This window comes from Myotis myotis, unplaced genomic scaffold (assembly GCF_014108235.1).
Source record: "Myotis myotis isolate mMyoMyo1 unplaced genomic scaffold, mMyoMyo1.p scaffold_m19_p_4, whole genome shotgun sequence".
NCBI lineage: Eukaryota > Metazoa > Chordata > Mammalia > Chiroptera > Vespertilionidae > Myotis > Myotis myotis.
In genome coordinates, this window is record NW_023416346.1 from 6,339,127 (window position 1) to 6,357,689 (window position 18,563).

Genomic DNA, 18,563 nt, shown 5'->3' on the forward strand with positions numbered 1-18,563 from the left:
TTAGGTCCTGGTCCAGACTCAGGGTGCCTCACTCAAATGGTACTTATGGCCCTAGCCAGTCCCAGCCGCTAGAGGGGACTATAGACCACTTTAAGAAAGGTAACCCAAAGCATGGGCTCCCCTGGCTCAGAACCCAGAGCAGGGGTCCTGATTGCTTATTTGTGGTGTGGTACAAGGTATACTAGGTTCCATATCATCTTTCATTAAGAAAGTATTCAAGTCTTAACCCCTGGTACCTGTGAATGTGACCTCGTTTGGAAATCATGTCTTTAAGATGTAAGTTAAGATGAAGTCATACCAGATTAGGGTTGGCCCTAAATCCACTCACTAGTGTCCTTATGAGAAGAAATAGACACACACAGGGAGAATGCCATGTGACTATGGAGGAAGAAATTAGAGTGATGCATCTGAAAGCTATGGACCACCAACCACCTGAAGCTAGAAGAGGCTGTTAATGTATGAAAACATTCAAACCTGTAAAGAATTTTTGTGAGTTTCTTTGAGCCAAGCTGTCGACAATTGCCAGAAAGCAGAATCTCAACATACTGGGATAATGCTCCAGAGAATGGCGGGTTTTCACCTTGTTTTTATACATTACAATAAAAGGAGGAGACGTAAGTGGGTTACATGAAATCTATTGGTGATAGATTAGGGAGGTGGGAGAAAGCAAAGTGGGGAAATCTCTGGGATTGGATAAAAAAGTAAAATGATAGACACATACTTCTTTTTTGAAATATTTTTTATTGTTGATAGTATTATAGGTATCTCCTATTTCCCCCCTTGCCCCCCTTCTCCCAGCCCCTACCCCCCCCCCCAGGTCTTCACTCCCTATTGTCCCTGACACATACTTCTTTTACATAAGTGGGTACAGGATAGTTAACAGTCAACAATTAACAAGATAACAATAAGAATGAGGGGATGTGCAGTCTCTGTCCTGGTGCCCTGGCCATTGGTTTTGTCCTGAGGGGTCTGGAAAAAGGGAAGTTACAAGTTACTATGACATTCCACAGGTATGTTATCTAGATGCAAAAATACAATAGGCTCAGTAAAGATCCAAGTTGGTCTTTGTCAGGGAAGATAGCCACCTAGGACATGACTACCCACTATAAACTGCTTTTAAATTAAAGGTTTTAATTTCAGACCATCCTTTGTGGTTACTTTAGGTCTCTGAGTTTGCAAGGCCAACAGGTAGGCCTTCCCTGAGTTAGTGACATTAGCACGTGGTCCCTTTGCATCCACAAGGCCGGAAAGGATCCTTCCTTCCCTAGAGTCTTCAGAGGGAGAACAGCCCTGCCAACACCTTGATTTCAGACTTCTGACTTCCAAAACCACTGGAGAATAAATTTTAAGTCAGAAAAAGGACTCAGTAGACATTTACTGGGAGCCTATTCTGTGCCAGGCACTGGGAATACAATGGCGATTAAGGCAAGGATTCTGCCCCACGTTGCTGGCAGCAATACAAGCAGTAAAGCAATGAATGGAGGGGCTTTGAGAATAATGGCATAATACTCCAGGCCTCCATGTAGTCATTCTTATGGCTATGATTTATTACAGTGAAAGGACATAAAGCACAATCCCCAGAGGGAAAAGGCCCACAGGTGAACTTTGGAGGGAACCAGGAATAAGCTCCCATGACTCCTCTCCCAGAGGAATCACAGGACATGCTTAATTCCTCTAACAATAAACTGTAACAACACATTGGAAATATTGTCTACAGGGAAACTCACCTGAGCCGAAGAACCCAAGATTTTTATCAGGGGCCAGTCACATAGGCTAGCATATACCGAAGTCCCAGATCCCCAGAAGGAAAGCAGGTGTTCAGCATAAACCAGTGTTTGTACAGTTTAGGTGTAGTGAGCCACTCATCATTTAGAGAGCGGTGGAAACCCTCCCCGGATCTGAGTTCCCAGATGCCAGCTGTATTAGCTGAGGCTGCCATACACAATACCACAGACTGGGTGGCTTAAAAAACAGAAATGTATTTCTTATAGTTCTGGAGGCCAGAAGTCCAAAATCAAGGTGCCACCAGGGTTGGTTTCTGGTGAGGACACTCCTTCTGATTTGTAGATGGTCACCTTCTCACTATGTCCTCACATGGCCTTCCCTCTGTGTCTGCAAGGAGAAAGAGATCTCTGGACTCTTCTTCATATAAGGACACCAGTCCTATTGGATTAGGGCCCCACCTTTATGACCTTATTTAATCTTAATTTCCTTCTTAAAGGCCTCATCTTCAAATATAGCTGCTTTGGGGGATTAGGGCTTTAACATATACTTTGGGGTGCAGGGGGACTGGGGGACGGGGGGACGGGGGGACGGGACACATGATTCAGTCCATAACAATAACCAAGGGCCAAACTTGCAGGCCTAAGGACAAGTCTCAAGTCTGCTCTACTCTTTCCTGCACAAGGTCTGTACCAACTTACAGAAGCCTTGAAATGGCTGCCAATTCTGTTGCTCCCTAGGGGGAGGGGTCCCCATTTGATGCTGGTCGTCCAGATTACAATGGCTCTTTCCATGCAGGTTGAGAACCTTCCTGCCCCTTGGCCACAGCTGAGGAGAGACCAGAAGTTGATGTGTGAGCAGAAGGTAACCCTACATGGAAAGAGCCTAACAACTCATGCCAACAGAGGCACCCATATTTGATGGCCGTGATCAAAGCTTCTCTTCAGGAAGTGATATGAAAGGGTGATGCTCAGTGGTTAAGCATCTACCTGTGAACCAGGAGGTTATGGTTCGATTCCTGGTCAGTTCAATTCCTGGTCAGGGCACTGTTAGGTCGCTGAAGGAGGAATGCACGAGGCCAGAATGGTGAGGGATTACGAATTTACTTGATCATCTGCACACCAGGTGGCTGAGCCTGGCTGGCTCCAGCACCCAGTGACAGCAGTCAGTGGCTTTTAAAGGATTTTTGGCAGGCTTTTTCTGGGTGGAGAATTCCCTGTGCATACACTGAGGGGAGATAATGGAATATGGTTGCCACAAGTGAAATGTGGTCTCAGCAAAGGGAATGTCCATAGTGAAATGGCCTGAAAATCCAGTTTCCGGGAGAAGGATATCAATTCAATTATTTGATCAGACCTAACAGGCACATTTCCGGGTTGCAGGCTCCATCCCCAATGTGAGGGGCGTATGGGAGGCAGCTGATCAATGATTCTCTCTCATCATTGATGTTTATATATATCTCTCTCTCTCCCTCTCCCTTCCTCTCTGAAATCAACAAAAATATATTTTTTAAAGAAAGAAAAACAACAAATAAATAAGCACTAACTGAAAACATGTCAAATGGCCAGAAAGGAAAGTATGACATTGTTCAAAATGTAGCACTGGAGATCCAGAATGACTCCACAAGCACTTCCGGTGCTGAAGGGAACAGTTTATAATAACACTGTACCGGTCATAAGCCTGAATGTAGTAAATACTAGAGTGGCAAGATGCAAAAAGTATAACCTCCAGGAAATGCAACAAATGGATCATGGAAACAGAAGCAGCAGACTTACCTTTGTCAGCCTAGGATAGATCTAGTAGTCACAGCAAAAACAGTATAATTAATAAAGCTCTAGCAAGTTTATTCTCTTATACCCATGAATACATTTTTTAGTCAGTAACTATGGAGCATTAATAATCCTTGATACTCATGTTAGGCCACAAAGAAAATTTCAATAAATTCCAAAAAGAAGAATGAATCCACATTACATTCTGTGGCCAAAATAGAATGAACTTGGATGTAAATAAATAAATAAATCACAAAACTCCAATATCTTTGAAAGAAAAGTTTACTCTCTCTTAAGCAGCTCTTTTTGTGTGTGTTCTCCTAAGCAACTCTTGCATCAATGTATAAATAACCCAAAATTTGCAGAACATCTAGAGTAGAAATATTGAACAATTTTTGTTATGAAAACATTACCTACCAAAATGCATAAGGTACAATCTCAGAGCAAAATGCATAGTTTAACATATAAAGGATATAGTTGAAAAATCCCAAACAATATACCCAAAACAAAATCAACAGACAAAAGATAAACTGGGGGAAATATTTGCAACACATGAAAGACAAAGGGTGTGAGATTGTGATTTATATTTATATTTTGTTTTTGTCTACAGTTCCTGGATCTAGGCTCCCCAAACCCTTGGAATTTCCTAAGTGCTGGGAGTGATAAAGGTGTCTCTTGTTATGTTAATGATGTTACTTTGCAAAGCACCTAAGGATTGGGGCTGGTTGCCAGAGAAACCAACCAAGTGATTAGAGGATTAGGACTTTCAGTGCCACCCCCTGGCCCCTGGGAAAGGGAGAGGGGCTGGAGCTTGAGTTCAATGACCCAAGACCATGATTTAATCAGCCATGCCTCTGTAATGAAGGCCGCTTAAAAAAGAAAAGAAAAAAAGGATGGGGTTTGGAGAGCTTCTTTTGGTGAACACGAGGAGATTTGGGGAGAGCATAGAAGATCGCTCTGTACCCTTTGCCCAAACCTTGCCCTAAGCATCTCTTCCATCTGGCTGTTCCTGAGTCATATCCTTTTATAATAAAGCAGTGATCTAGTAAGTAAATGTTTCTCTCAGTTCTTTGACCCACTTGAGCAAATTAAACCCAAGTTGGGGTTGTGGGAACATCCTAGTTATGCCAAGTCAGACAGAAATACAGATAGTAACCTGGCCTTGAGACTGGGGTCTGAAGTTGACTGGGAACTAGCCGGTTTGGCTCAGTGGATAGAGTGTCAGACCCTGGACTGAAGGGTCAAGGGCACCTATCTTGGTTGCAGGCTCGATCCCCAGCCCTGATCGGGGTGCGTGCATGTAGGAGGCAACGAATCCATGTGTCTCTCTCACATTAATGGTTCTGTCTCTCTCTCTCTCTCTCCTCACTTTTACTCTAAAAATCAATGGGAAAATACCTAGTATCCTTAGGTGAGGATTAACAACAAAAAGAATGAAGTTGTGGGGACAGTCTGTGGGTCTGAGCCCTCAACCTGTAGAATCTGATGCTGTTTTTGGTTAGATCAGGTCAAAATTGAGCTCACTTGTAGGACACCCAGCTTGTGTCAGAAAAATGCTTGTTGGATGTGTAGGGAAACCTGCCCTCACAGTGGAATTGGGTCCAGAACCCAAAAGAAAGGTCTAACTTCTTTAATTTATAAATCAATAAGGAAAGACAAAAAGTGACTAGAAAATAGACAAAAGATATGAATGGAAAGCTCACAAAAAGGAAGACAAATAGTCAATAAACATGTAAAAAATATACTCAATTTCATTCATAATTCTTCTAATTAATTTCCTTTCAATGTGCACGCATCCGTGCACCGGGCCTCTAGTATTTTTATAAAGGAGAACTTCTCCTTGCCAACTCTTTGGCTTATACAAGAAAAACAGAATAAATGCATGATTTTTCCCTGTATTTACCACTTTTCAATATAGTTTTTTCTCCATCATCTTCCCCCAGTTGACCAATGAGCTATCTTTATTTGTATCATCCTGAACTTGTGGATTGTAAACATGCTTATTTTAATGTGTTTCAAGCCATTGCAATTATAATCCTTGTTGATGCTCAAATTGTCCTATCTGCAATCAGTGGGATCACGGTCAACTTGCCTTCTGGAGCCTTTTCTCAGGATTTTAGGATTTTCAACGCTAACAAAGCACACCTTTCTTTCCCATATTACAGGCTCATCCTGTTCCTCCATGTGGCTTGCCACTTCATCAGAGGTTCATCTCGGTGACAATGTTGCTCCAGAAATGCCAAGAAGCCCGCATTCCCTCAACCCACCCCCATCTACATGGCCTCTTTTCTCACCCTTAGGGTCTGGGGAAAAAATGTCACCACGTCAAGGCTTCTGGGAAGGAGGCTGCCTGCTGGGGGGTTGCTGGAAACCTGCCCACTGCTGTGGTACTTGCCTTTCTTCTTTGAATCAGGAATCAATCTGAGGTCTAAACTGCCATCTCTCATCAGTTATCATTTCTAGAATTCCATCTTTTACATTTCCAGAATTCCATTTCTACTTGACCTAGGCTTTGTAAGTCCGCCCTAGTGAACTCCACATTACATCCCACAATTTTTCTGTGTCCTATGTTGTCAGAAATGCTGGAAACTAAAGGCTTGGAGGGGTGAGCCATCCGCAGCTACCAAGCTGTAAGGTGCAGAGCCTTGCGCACCTTTAAGATATATATGTATATATATAATTTATATATAATTTAATTGATTTATTTTAGAGAGAAAGAGAGAGGGAAAGAAACATCAAGTTGGTGTCCCACTTATGTATGCATTCATTGGTTGCTTCTTGTATTTGCCCTGACCAGTGATCGAACCCGCAACCTTGGTGTATGGGGTTGATGCTCTAACTAAACGAGCTACCGGCTAGGGCTGACCTCTCACACCTTCTGGGCTACAGGTGGGCTCCTCCATTTGCAGATCCAGATACTAGGCCAGTGGTTCTGAAAGTGTAGTAGTTAGAAGCATCCACAACACTGGGAACTTTTTAGAAATGCAAATTCTGAGACCCTCACACCAGACCCACTGTGGGGATGGGCTCCTTAGCCTATGTTTTAACAGACCCTCCAGTGGATTCTGAGAACCAGTGCCCTAGACCAGCTGTGCTAAGCGTGAAGTAGCTACTGGGGGCACGCCCTTGGAGGAACTGTCAAAAGGTCCCCATCAGTCCATCAGTGTGCCCCACGCGATCCTCACCCAGAGGACACACACATGGTTCCTATTTCTTTTACTTTCATTTCAGAAATAGTACTTTCTCTTACCACTAGAAAAGGCATCCACACTGCTGGCAAGTGTTTCAGAAAAGAAGGAACTCTGTTGTAGAAATAAATGGCAGACATAAACCCAATATCCTAGCAATAATTTCTCATTTCTGTACTTTACATTTATACATTTCTAAGTTTCCATGTTTCCATTTACATAAATATATTTATATAGAATTGGGTTCACTTGTACATATGGTTAGGGTCACCAAAGGAGGAATGCATAGGGCCAAAGTGGTGAGGGATTATAAATTTATTAGGTCATCTGGACACCAGATGGGCTGAGCCCCAAAATGGTGCCAGCACCCAGCGACAGGGAGGCAGAGATTTTAAAAGACTCTAGGCAGGCTTTTCTGGGCAGAGAATCTTCTATGCGGGTCTGGATCCTGGGAAGGTCCCAAGAGGAGAGATAATGGTCTTAGCAAGTGGAATGTGGTCTTAGCAAGTGGAATGTGGTCTCAGCGAAAGGGAATGTTGTTTGTGAAGTGGCTTAAAGGTCAGTTCCCAGGGAAGGGGTATCGATTCAATGATATGATCAGACCTAACATATAATTTTGGACCATACTTTTTCACTTCTGCATATGATGCACTGTTACATCATATGCAGTTTTCCAGTAATAATAACTTGTGAATGCCTATTTCACCATTTAAAAATAAAAATGCAGCCCTGGGCGAGAACCAGGAGAGATGGACAGACTTTATCTCGTCTCGGCGCCCTCAGCAATAACAACCAGAGTTTCTGACTTGCAGATAAGCCCAGGTTCAACTTCATGCCACAGATGAGAACTGAGGATGGGGAGATGCTACTGCCACCACCGTGCCCCTTACCAAAGACTGTTGACTTCCTCATGGGCCGGTTCTTAGAGTTAGGACAAGCTTTCCTAGGAATCTTTGCAAAAGAAGTATTTCAGCCCAGCCAGTATGGCTCAGTAGTTGACAGTCCACCCAGAAACCAAGAGGTCAAGAGGTCAATTCCCAGTCAGGGTACATGCCAGGGTTGTGGGCTCAATCCCTTGCATAGGATGTGCAGGAGGCAGCTGATCAATGATGTTTCTCTCTTTCCCCCTCTCTAAAAATCAGATATAAAGAAGTATTTCACCCTAACTGGTTTGGCTCAGTGGATAGAGCGTCGGCCTGCGGACTGAAGGGTCCCGGGTTCGATTCCAGTCAAAGGCATGTACCTTGGTTGCGGGCATGTACCTTGGTTGCGGGCACATCCCCAGTGGGGAGTGTGCAGGAGGCAGCTGATCGATGTTTCCCTCTCATCGATGTTTCTAACTCTCTATCCCTCTCCCTTCCTCTCTGTAAAAAATCAATAAAATATATTTTTTAAAAATAAAGAAGTATTTCATTTTCTTGGCTTAAAAAAAAATATATATATATATATATTGATTTTGGAGAGGAAGGGAGAGGAAGAGAGAGATAGAAACATCAATGATGAGAGAGAATCATTGATCGGCTGCCTCCTGTACACCCCCCACTTGGGACCTAGCCCACAACGCAGGCATGTGCCCTTGACCATAATCAAACCCAGGATCCTTCAGTCTGCAGACCAGTGCTCTTATCTACTGAGCCAAACCGGCCAGGGCTTGAAATCAGAGTTTTCCAGGCCTTCACAAATAGCCTGGGGTTTCTGTGCTAACATCTTCACACCCATTCTTGCTTCCTTCTCTGGAGCTCTACAGGATGACTGGCTATATACTAAGATTATGTCCTTCCTATTTTTTTATGTGAAAATAATTTTTTATTTTTTAAAATGATGGTGAGAATAGTAGAAGTTGAGGCTTTGTTAGTTTGTTAGTGTCCAAAGTTGACAAAATTCAAAGTTGGTCAACCTCTTGTCCTCTCCCACACATACCCATACATGGATACACATGTTTGTGTGTGTGTGTGTGTGTGTGTGTGTGGATTCATTAGTCCATCAAAATTTGACTAGTGTCCATATTGTGTTTAAATTTTCTTAGACTTTAAATATGTTCTCTCTTTCTTTCTCTCTCTCTCTCTCTCTTTTCCTCTCTCTAAAATCAATAAACATATACTCAGGTGAGGATTTAAAAATAAAGAAAAAAGTGAATGTTCTGTGTCAAATGTTCCATTTTCTGCTGTGTGGCCCAGGGTATCACCCTTGTCCTGTAGCCCCACAGACTTACTAGTATAAAACCAGAAAAGCACAAGAATTTTGGAGAGAGTAATATGAACTGCCGAGAAGTAAATACTATGTAATTTAAAAAAAACTGATGAGGATAAACCATTTATTAAAGAAGTTTGCCCAGCTGGCATGGCTCAGTGGTTGAGCATTGACCTATGAACCAAGAGGTCACGGTCCCATTCCCGGTCAGGGCACATGCCTCGGTTGCGGGCTCAATCCCTGATGTGGGGTGTGCAGGAGGCAGCCGATCATTGATCCTCTCTCATCATTGATATTTCTATCTCTCTCTCCCTCTCTCTTTGATGTTTCTATCTCTCCCTCTCCCTTCCTCTTTGAAATATATATAAAGTTAAAGGTCTGGGGCTTGACCTGCTCAGTTAGGAATTTATGATTGGAACACCCTGGGAGTTTACTTTTTTTCACCCACAGTTTACTTTTGTTGGCAAATTAAAAATTGTATGTATTTAGGTTGTAAAACATGTTTTGATGTCTGTATACATTGTGGAGTGGAATGATTATAACTATCAGCCTAACATTTTCATCACCTCTAAGTTGTTATGTCAATGTAAGAAGCATTCAAAACTGTGAAGAATTTTTGTGAGTTTATGTAAGCCAAACTGAGGACAATTGCTGGGAAGCAAAATCTCAGCGGATTGAGATAATGCTTGGGGAACGGCAGTTTTGCAACTTATTTTATATGTTGCAATCAAAAGAGGAGACATAGTGGGTTACATGAAATCCATTGGTGATAGCTTAGGGAGGTGGGAGAAAGCAAAGGGGGGAAACCTCTGGAATTGGATAAAAAGTAAAATGATAGACACATCTTTTACATAGGTGGGTATTGGATAGTTTAAAAAAACACCAATGATGATGACGACGACAGAAGAATACAGTGTAGGGAACTTGGACTTGTGGCTAAGGAGCCTTGTTTCATTAAGTACATGAGATTTAATGGCAAGTGCCTCTGTCAAAATTCTGTTTTCCAGTGGCCCTGTTCTTTGCATTCTATCCTTCCTTTTTATTTATTTTTATTTTTTCAATTATAGTTGTCCATATGATTTCACTTTATGTGGCATCTAAAGAACAATATTAACGAACAAACAGAAACAGACTCATAGGCACAGAGAACAGACTGGTGGTTGCCAGAGGGGAGGGGCTGGGGGACTGGGTGAAAGAGGTGAAGGGATTGAGAAGTACAGATTGGTGTTACAAAGCAGTCACCGGGATGTAAGTACAGCACAGGGAGTACAGTCAATAATTCTGTAATAACTATGTAGGTGCCAGGTGGGTACGGGAAAAATCAGGGGGAACACTTTGTAAAGTATATAAACACATCCCACCTTTTTGTTGATTTCAGAGAGGAAGGGAGAGGGAGAGAGAGACAGAAGCATCAATGATGAGAGAGAATCACCGATCGGCTGCCTCCTGCACACCCCACACTGGGGATCGAGCCTGCAACCCAGGCATGTGCCCTGACTGGGAATCGAACCTTGACCATCTGGTTCATAGGTCCACACTCAACCACTGAGCCACGCCAGCTGGGCCCACCCTTTCTTAACTCTGTTTCCAAACTGTGTGTGTCTCTGGTCGGTAGTACATTCGGGGAAATAGCTTTGCACGTGGGTATTGGCTCCCCCTGATTCTGTTCTTCCTCTTGCACCCCGAGCCCCTCTTCAGCAATCCATTTCTGGAGAGGAGAAGCCAGGACTGTTTCATTACCTTTGGCATTGCCTGGCAAGCTGCCTTGTGCAACGAGGTAATTAATACATTTTTTAAAAAATCCAAAACAATTTCTAATCCCTTTGGAATCCCTGGAGACTGCAGCCGAACAAAGGCGGTAGAATTCGGTGGCTGAAGGCCTAAAAGGGATGCTGTTTCTACCGTGAAGATTTCAAACACATGTCAACTGCGTAGTAAAGGAATTAATTAAAAGGATGTATCTTCAGCAAGATCCGATGTTTTCCCTTGACCGTAATCAAACGTTGACTTTGGTTTTTCACTTCCCCACAAGGTGGCAGCAAGAATCTCTCCTTAGCGCAGAGTTGCCCGCAGGGGCGAAGAGAAACAGCGGGAAGCAGGGGGGCCAGGGAAGCAGGTGGAGCGACAGGGAGCAGCGGGGAGCCAGGGGAACGGCGGGGGGCAAAGGGATCAGGGAAGCACGGGGGCAGCGGGGAGGCAGGCGAAGCAGCAGGGAGCAGGGGGGGCAGATGAAGCAGCAGGAAGGGGGCTGGGGGAGCAGCGGGGAGCAGGGGGGCAGGTGAAGCAGCAGGAAGAGGGGCAGGGGGAGCAGCGGGGGGCAGGGAGTCAGGGGAAGCAGGGGGGCTCCTCCCCACCTGTGGCCCAATTAGGAAGCCATTGATTTCACAGAGGGCCGAGGACACTCACAGGGCCAGGCCTGGGGTTCTCTTTGTTCCGCCTCTTTTCCCATGCAAAGACCTGAAAGGAAAAAATGCTGAATGACAAGAATTAATGGTGTCACACAAATACCATCAAAGACAATTTAAGAATTGCTCTTCTCTGTCTGAAAGGAATGAAGAAGACAGAAGAGTGGTGACTCCCTTTTTTTTTTTTTTTTTACCATTAACTACTCTATTTTGGAGAGAACAGATGAAAAGTGTTTTTCACTGCATTGCATTGTCATTCAGCTTAATCAATGCTCACAAATTTACAGTTTAAAGATTTTTTGAGAGAACAGTTTGCTACAAGTCATATAGTTTTTGATTGACCATAACCATAACCTTATTTATAATCATTACCTTGTTTGTAATCTCAGAATGCCAATATGCCTAAAATGACTATAGAATTGTCGTTTCAAATCTTTTATAAAATAGACTTTTTTAAGAGCAGTTTTTGGTACACAGCAAAATTGAGCAGAAATTGTAGAGGATTCCCATATACTCCCTGTACCCACTCACGCACAGGCTCCCCCACCAGCAACACATCATTATCATCCAAAGTCCATGGTTCACATTAAGGTTCATTCTATTGATTTGGACAAATACATCATGACATGTATCCATCATTATAGCATCTTCACTGCCCTAAAAATCCCCTGTGCTCTGCCTGTTCATCCCTCTCTCCTCCGTAACCCCTGGCAACCACTGATGTTTTTACTGTCTCCATAGTTTCGCTTTTTTCCACAATGTCATATCGTTGGAATCATACAGTAGGTAACCTTTTCAGATTGGCTTCTTTCACGTAGTAATGTGCATTTACGTTTCCTCCTTCCTTGCCTTTTCCTAGCTTGCTGATTCATTTCCTTCTAGCACTGAATACTGTGCCATTGTCTCAATGTATCAGTTTATTTTTAATATGTTTTTATTGATTTTTAAAGAGAGAGAGAGAGAGGGATAGAGAGATAGAAACATCCATGAGAAACATCATTGATCAGCTGCCTTCTGCACACCCGCTCCCGGGGATCGTGCCCTGACGGAAAACGAACCAGGGACCTCTTTTTTTTTTTTTTTTTTTTTTTTTCTGAACCAGGGACCTCTTGGTTTATGGGTCCACACTCAAACACTGAGCTATGCTGGTAGGGTAATAAAACATGTTTTTTTACAAATACAAAATAAAATGGGGATAATAATAGTGTTTACCCTGTAGAGATTTAAAGCAGGTCTTGAAACATTTGTTATAACATTGTTTAATATTAATTTCAATACTTAAATGATTTGATGAGAACAAAAGCTATAGTTTGTAGAGTGTCAGAGACATGAATGAAAAGGAATGGTGGAGCCCTAGCTGGTTTGGCTCAGTGGATAGAGCGTTGGCTGAAGGGTCCCGGGTTCGATTTTGGTCAAGGGCACATGCCCGGGTTGTGGGCTCGATCCCCAGTGTGGGGCATGCAGGAGGCAGCCAATCAAAGATTCTCTCTCATCGTTGATGTTTCTATCTCTCTCTCCCTCTCCCTTCCTCTCTGAAATCAATAAAAATATATTTTAAAAAAAGACAAGAAAAGCAATGGTGGAAATCTAAGTTGAAGGACATGGCGGTTGCACCTATTCTCCACTGAGCAGCACCAGTTCTGCTGTGGAAGCTGCTTCAAAGCTACTTTGTTGTTTTGCTACTTTGTTTTTTGCAAAGCAACTTCGCTAACTTGCCCTGAGAAAAGTGACAATGAAGCAAACGAAGTTGAGACATCTGAGGTCTCTGCACAAATCACTTTACTCTTTTATGATCAAGTTATGTATTACTCATTTTTTAAATTATCTGTATTTTATGGTTTATCCTTGGACATTTTGGAGCCTTGCTAATCCTGGAGAAGCTACCCTCCCAAGGCTAGCTAATTCCTAGAGATAGCAAACAACAAATTCGACCTTGAGCAATGCCTTTGATCTGCAAACCAACCAATCCCAAATCCAGACCCCCCAATCGCTCCTTTATCTGACTTTCATGTATTTTAGAATAACTACGGACAGTAAATATGTATGTATCAGTCCTTACTCATATCTTATAAATCCTAAGAATTTCGTAACTGATTCAAAGGGGATTTTTTCCCTTTCCCATAATTTGGTTTCTGAGTTGCAATGTTGAAGCAATGTGCCCAAACTGCTTTTATTTTCCCTAATTAAAAATATATTATCAATTCTTATTAGCAAAGAAAAAAAAGATATATTACAGAGGGAAAAGTAAAATAAAAATAGGATAGTCCGCTTCCTTGCAGGACTACAAAAAGAACGTAAAGAGTTAAACTCTATGCATTTCCCAAATCCTGAAACAGAAACCTCTCATCGACATTCTAATTCTACTCCCGGTAAACATTCCTTTGGCTCATCCACCTGCCCTTGGGCTGCCCAGCAGGTGATGACAGGTGTGGTATTTGGCCTGGAGCTAGCGTTATGTCTACCTGCAGCAGTGAAATCTGAAACTATTAGACCAGGAAATTCTGAAATAGGGTCTGAGGGACAAACAGATTGCTGAACATATTTATAAGGAAGCAGTATATTACATATCACACACATATATACCTTTCTCTATCTCCTTAAAAACATATATATTTTATTGATTTCAGAGAAGAGGAAGCGAGAGAAACATCAAGGATGAGAGAGAATCACTGATCGGCTGCCTCCTGCACACCCCACACTAGGGATCGAGCCCGCAACCCGGGCATGTGCCCTGACCAGGAATCAAACCGTGACCTCCTGGTTGGTTCATAGATCGATGCTCAACCACTGAGCCACGCCGGCCAGGCTACCTTTCTCTTGATCTGACCCGAGCACTGTGGAGGGAGCACAGAAATATGAGTCACTCAATATTCTCATCCTTCTTAGGAGTTCAGCCCTGTACTGTCCAGAGAACTGGCTGAGCAAGGACGGGAGCTGGGTGTCTGGAGGGAAGGGAATATATGACTGAGTCGTGCACGCTCCGCGGAGGACCTGGGCTTGAGAAGGTGAGAGCCTTGAGAAGGGGACAAAGGGACAAGCGAAATGCCCTGGAATTACTGGCAAATAATAAGCCGCTTGTAATAATATCCACTTGGATAACTCATTCACAGGTAAAAGTGTGTGTTTATCCCATTTTGTCAGCATCTGACTCTAACAATGTCAGTTTCTTTTCTAAAAAAAAATAAATATTGTTGAAAGTATTACATATGTCCTCTTTTTCCCCCCATTGACCCCCTCCAGTCCACTGCCACCCCCACCCCAGGCCCTCACCGCCCCATTGTCCCTGTCCATGGGTTATGCACACATGCATACAAGGTCCTTGGTTGATTACCTCCCACCCACCCACCCCCTAAAGGTGTCAGTTCATAATGTATATTCATGTAGTTTTCTCATACATATTTGGATTGAGCAACTCATTTGGACAAACCAAGAGTTATTTGCCTCATCTCCCTTAACACCAGTTTATTTTCCTTCCCTCGGCAGCCCTCCCTCTGCCCCACTGTTTTCTCCACCACACTGCATTTCCCTCCATTGTTTTCTGCATTGTCTCCCTAATTAGCAGTTAACTCACCAGGTGGGACTCATTCATTTCTGTTCCCTGTGCCCCACCACAGGGGGCTCAGCCCTGGGCCAGCTCTAAATAAGGAGGCATTTCTTGTGATGGGAAACTCTGGGAGGTTGTGGAAACCTTTGGAATGCAAGTCACCCATTCATTTATTCACTCATTCAACTGCTATTTCTTTTGTTTGTTGTTGTTTTTAAAAAATATATTTGTATTGATTAAATCAATAAAGATGTAATAAAAAATAAACAATACATTCTCAAATAATAATAATAATAATAATAATAATAATAATAAAGAGTTCCACTATTGATGACAGCTAACCAAACCAGTAGGTGGTTACTACAGATGCAGGCCATCAGAGGCCAAATAATTTTGTTTTGCAAATTATATATTACAACAAAAGGGAAATTGATCCGAAAGTTCCAATTCGTGGATGCAGGGATGCACTAAAGAAATCTCTAAAGGCTGATTGGTTTAGTTATCACCTCCCTGTCACCAGCAGCAGCTTCCTGTTTTAATAAGATGGCAGATTTGGGGTTTAGGGTCCTACATATATTAAAATGGTCTGAAATATATTAAAATAGTCAGGCCATTTTGGCCAGCCAGTGTGGCTCAGTGGTTGAGTGTTGACTTATGAACCAGATCATGTTTTGCTTCCCAGTCAGGGCTCCAGCCGGGATTGGGGTCTTGATCCCCAGTAGGGGGCGTGCAGGAGGCAGCCAATCAATGATTCTCTCTCGTCATTGATGTTTCTCCTACTCCTTTCCTCTTTAAAATAATTTTTTTAAAAAAGACCTAGAGAGAAAAAAAACATTAAAATTGCTTATTTTATTTTTTTATAAGCCTTTAAAATTTTTTATTAAAATTTATGTGGAGTTTGCAGGTTCTCCCATGTCTGCATGGGTTTTCTCCCGGAACTCCGGTATCCTCCCACCTCCCAGAGTTGTGCAGATAAGCTGTGGTGTCTACACTGTCCCAGTCTGAGTGAGCGTGGGTGTGGGTGTGAGTGCGTCCTGCCATGGAGGGACGTCCTGTCCAGGGTTGGGTCCCTCTTTGCATCCTGAGCTGTAGGGATAGGGTCCTGCCACCCGAGACCCTGACCTGAAATAAATGGGTTGGAAAAGAATGCTCTTCTTGTATAGCTCACACTATGTCAATGTTTAATACTAGAAGTGCTTTGGGTATTTATTTATTTTTAAATATATGTTTATTGATTTTAGAGAGGAAGGGAGAGGGGGAGAGAGATAGAAACATCAATGATGAGAGAGAATCATGGATTGGCTGCCTCCTGCACGCTCCACACTGGGGATTGAGCCCACAACCCGGGCATGTGCCCTGACTGGAATCCAACACGGGACCCTTCGGTCCGCAGGCCGACGCTCTATCCACTGAGCCAAACCGGCTAGGGCAAAGTGCTTGTTCTTTAAAACACACTTTGTCAAAGGCCTCACTTTTAGGGCTTTTAATTGCTGTACATTTTGTAATCAGGAGTAAAATTAATAACTTTAGTACATTGAATTCAAAAACCACAAGATGTCCACTTTTTTATTTATGGGAAAGCCAGACACCCCACTGTGCCTGCGCTACTGCACCAGGATTTAATTTTATTATTATAGCTTCGGAGAGTTTTTCTGAAACTCAAATTCAAAGAACACTTTTCGTTTTGAGTAGAGAATAAAGGAACCACCAGGTGCAGAGCTTCTTACAGAGTTGATGATTGGATCGCCCGGCGTGTGATGTCACTAACTCCCAGCAGTGAGCACCACCTCCTGCCCCTTCCACAGGTGAACAGTCTGCCCCACCACCCCAAGTGCCCAAAGTCCCGCTTCAGCTGCCCTCCTCACTGGGCTGGCATCCACTGCGCATGCCCAGAACGCGTGCCCAATGGGAGCCTGGCGCACGGGAGCAAAGGCGGGGCTACGTTATTCTCCCAGGCCAGGTAGCTTCAGAGAAAGGCAAGGACTAGAATAGCCGTGGACCAATCAGAGCCCACGATGGCAATTGTCAGCTCTGGTGCTTGACAGCAACCGCGGCGAGGCGGGGTGCGGAGATGGGTAAAATGGCGGATGTGAGAGAGGCGGGCGCGACCAGAGAACCAGGCTCGCCGAGGCGGGTGGGAGTCGGGGAGATGGGATGGGGGTCGTGGGACCAGCGGGATTTCGACAGTCCCCTCTCCATGAGGGGATGAGGCAGCCGTCGTATTTCTCCCCCACAAATAAAATGGTCTTGCAGCATGGCCGCCCCTCCCCCGCGCTGGGCTCCCAGGCGGACTGTACCATTTTGCATCCCTCCCCATGTTCGCTGTGGTGCGTTCCAGGCTGCAGCGGTAACACTCCTGGGACGCGGGCGCGGTGGGGTGGCCCTGTCAACCTGGGCGCCATTGTCCCCTGGCTCCTGCACCTCTGGCAGAGGCTACATAAGGGCTGTGGTGCCGGCTGCAATAGTGGCCTTAACGTGGATGACTCCGACTGTGGTGGAAGCGGTGGCTTGACCTCCCTCAGCAACATCCCCCCTTGGCACACCGCACACCTGAGAACCAACCCCTCCCTCCAGGCACTGGCTGGGGCCCAAGGCCCTCTCATCAGTTCTGGTGATGGGCGCCCCTCTCTGCAGCAGTGACATTCCCCTAGGCTGCCTGAACTCCCCCTCATCCCCCCATTTCGCCCGCCCCCACTGAGGGTCCCCGGCCCCCTGGCCCTGGTCTCTGTTCTGAGTGTCCCAGTGGGAAGTGGAGCCTCGGGGGTGGGAAGCGACTGGTGGGACCCAAGGGGGAGCCAGCCTCAGGGAGCCCCAAAGGAAGCACCCCCAAGTCTCAGGCGCCCCTAGACTTCAGCCTCAGCCCAGGTATCAGCACCGATGTCTCACCACCATCCCCAGGGCAACCCAGAACATTCCTTACTTGGGCAGCAGTGCTCCTAAGAGTGGCATGCCCAGATGGGCTTCGGGTGACCTGCCTGCCCCTGCTAAGGAGTGCTATAGCCCAGCTGCCCTGCCCCTGATGGACCATCAGTACTAAATGGCCTACTCTCCTCGGGTCCCCAGCCCAGGATTTAGCAAGTGGGACATAGCCTCTGGCCCTCTCTGCTGGACCACAGAACTGAGTGGCTTTGGCTTCCATATTTCTTAACTTGGCTCCTGATCTCTCATCCCTAGTCCACGGCCTGGACTCTCCAAACTGAGGCAAGCAGCCTCCCAGAGACTCCCTAAGAGCCAAGCACACAGGCTGAGCTGCTTTAAGCAGGTGGCCAGGACTGATTTGGCCTCTGGGCCTGCACTGCCTGCAGGAGCAGCCCTTTGGTTTCTGGACCCGGGGCTGAAATGTGGGAATAGTGATTTCTACTCCCACCCCCGCCCCCGCCCCGGGTTCTTTGAAGACACCAGAATTAATAACACTTTTTATTTTGGAAAACAAAAACAACACTCCTAGGATCACAAAGTCAAGGGTGTGGGCAGCCCTTGAGACCTACAGACTGGGAAGTGGACACTCCTTGAGTCATACACACAGGGATTTGGACACTCAGGGTCACACACATTAGGGAGTAGATACTCTTAGGGTCACACATGGGTGTGGACACTTCTGGTGTCACAGGCTGAGGAATGGACACTTGGGTCACATAGATTGGGGTGCAGGGCCATAGAGAACACCCATGTAGAGAGAGTTGTGATGACTTTGAGGGTGTGGGCAGTGCAGGAACTAGGAGAGGACCTCTGGCTCCCTGGCTAG

The 18,563-nt window shown here is 44.7% G+C and overlaps 1 long non-coding RNA gene across 1 annotated transcript; it reads right to left on the reverse strand.

Annotated features, from left to right (window-relative positions):
* Positions 1 to 820: 820 nt before the first annotated feature.
* LOC118654153 lies at positions 821 to 11,297 on the reverse strand. The gene is made up of 3 exons (XR_004966977.1): positions 11,224 to 11,297; positions 2,424 to 2,550; positions 821 to 969 (listed from the first exon to the last, which is right to left on the reverse strand). It is a non-coding gene; the product is annotated as an uncharacterized LOC118654153 (long non-coding RNA).
* Between the last annotated feature and the right edge of the window lie 7,266 nt (positions 11,298 to 18,563).